At 43.1% G+C, this 2,297-nt stretch overlaps 1 long non-coding RNA gene across 3 annotated transcripts in view; it reads left to right on the top strand.

Moving 5' to 3' along the window:
- The window catches only part of LOC116069138, a 93,163-nt gene extending 91,776 nt beyond the window's left edge, over nt 1-1,387 (top strand). For all 3 annotated transcript variants that reach the window (XR_004109867.1, XR_004109868.1, XR_004109869.1), the window contains 2 exons: nt 807-1,004; nt 1,176-1,387. This is a non-coding gene — a long non-coding RNA (uncharacterized LOC116069138). The remainder of the gene's footprint in view (nt 1-806; nt 1,005-1,175) is intronic.
- Nucleotides 1,388-2,297: the final 910 nt, after the last annotated feature.

Here is a 2,297-nt window from a genome sequence, read left to right on the forward strand (position 1 = left end):
GAGAGAGACAGAGACAGAGAGAGACAGAGAGAGAGACAGAGAGAGAGACAGAGAGAGGGAGGGAGGGAAGGAGGGAAGGAGGGAGGGAGGGAGAGGGAGAGAGAGAGGGAGGCAGGGGGCATATGCCTATGTATATATGAATACAAGTCTGTGTGTATGTGCAGGTATAGGCAGACACATATGGCTGCATCTCTATGTATTATGTATGTATGCATTTATGACCTCCCTTGAATTTCCAGCCCACATCAATCTCCTAAATAGTGTGCCTACCTCAGAGACAAAAGACACCAGAATCTTAACTAGGCTAAGTGTTTTATGTGATGATGGGGAGAGTTGGTGAGGTCAGGGTTTGAGCTGGACCTGGTGCCTCATCCAGGCTAAGTATTAAAAAATGTGGAGTGTATATCTGAATCTTTCTCTGTATCTTTCCAGTGTAATATATTCTTTTAACCTACTGATTCTTTTAAGCATGTGTTGCAAACATCCTTTTAAGTAGTTAAAATGGAAAATCAAGCCATCAGCCCATATTTCCCCCTTCTAGAGCCGTCTCTGTGGAGAGCTGTATGTGACCGGGAGGAGGTGAAGGATTCAGTTCTCCCTGACCTGCATGGGCTTACTGACTGGAGGATATAATAAATGGGGCGCATGTTTACTCTGCGCTCTTCATCACTACAGATTCACAGGGACAGTGTTGTATTCTGGCCTACCAGGGCAGTTCAGCTTGAACAAATCACGTGGGTGTTAGCGAAAGGGACGGTTCTGTCGGGCAGTCTCTCAAAATGGCTTTGAAATCTTCCGCTCTGCAGACCTGACCTCTTGGTTCTGAATGTTGGTGGGGAAGCGGTTTATAAGCTGATAAAGCAAGGAAGTCTGCAGCCACACTCACCCACATTCCAGCTCAACCCTCTTCCTGAATCGACTAGGCCTTTTATCACCACTTAGCAAAGCCTGCTCTTGTGAAAATTGTACAGTGAACCCTTAATGAGTTCTCAAACAAGAATGAGGTAATCTTCACGATAATTTAAAGTATTTCAGAGGTCAAGGGGGGAGCTTATAGTTTCCTTTATCACAGACAGAATTGACTTTTTCAGTCAATCATTTAAGCAACAAACTACATATATTATTCATAATATCACGAAGAAATTCTTTTTTCATATGCATGTTTCTTCTTGTAGGTGCTTTGGGTGTTCATCAGGACGGCAGGGAAGAGACCAGATGGCTTATTATTGGAAGCAGATCATTAATTTAGACATGCTCTTCCCCCACCTCTTCCTCCACTCTCTGTCTTTTGGGTCTATCAGGAAAACCAGTAATTGACTATTTGGGGGAAAAGGAGAAGTTGGCTCTTTTGGAATGGCTGACTGAATAAAAGACAAGGGCTCCTCCTCCCTTGGGTGAGTAGATGCATGCTTTGTTATAGGTTCACATTGGAAATATTAGCTTTGGGGCAAAGTGGGATGAGTCGCCATGAATCTACAAGGGAATTTCTTAGATGGGGATTTGAATGTATTCTGTTGGTTTAACATGTTTCTCCAAGAAGGAGGTGTAGGTAGACCAGGGATCTGAAAAAAAAAAAAAATCAGAAAAAAAAATCTTCTTGAAAACACTTTTTTTTTCCAGATATAAAAGTATGTGTTGACCAGGTCACATTTAGGTTCTCAGATTGTCAAATTCTCAAAGGCAGTGGTAAAAGGCCTGTTTGAAGGGACAGTTCCTTAGTACCTCTCTGTGATGAGGTCTTTCTACATAATGATATTTATAAAAGAAATTACCAGAGGTACTTTGGGAACACGTACATGGTCATAAGAAGGACGTGGAGTTTTCAGACTATCACGACCAAAAGTGGGTGTTCCGGGAGGTGACGTTCCATTACCCCCATGCACCCCCTTGGTAGCTACATCCAAAGGTTCAGGGTTTGTGTGACTGCTATCCTTCTAAATTCCTTTCATTCACAAAGGTTGTAAATAGTGGTTGTGAGGCAGGTGTGGCTCAACAGAATCCACCAGAGTCTGGGGTGTGTCTGCAGGCAAGTGAAACACATTTTGAGAAAACATTCAAGAAGCCAAACTCCCAATTTGCCAAGGGAGTGTGACTATCATTTGGATAGTTAGAGAAATGAGTAGAGGCGGTTGAAGGCAGTGCCCATTTTGCCTACAGCCCAAAGTAGCAGTCACTTAAAAGATGAGTTTTTTGAAGAGGAGTTTGTTTATGTGGTGACCTCCACAAGGAAGTGAGAACCTCAAATCTCAAATCCACCCCTGTGAGAACAGCGTTTCGGGGCATTTATGATACAGAGA

This window comes from Mastomys coucha, unplaced genomic scaffold (genome assembly GCF_008632895.1).
Source record: "Mastomys coucha isolate ucsf_1 unplaced genomic scaffold, UCSF_Mcou_1 pScaffold22, whole genome shotgun sequence".
NCBI classification, from domain to species: domain Eukaryota; kingdom Metazoa; phylum Chordata; class Mammalia; order Rodentia; family Muridae; genus Mastomys; species Mastomys coucha.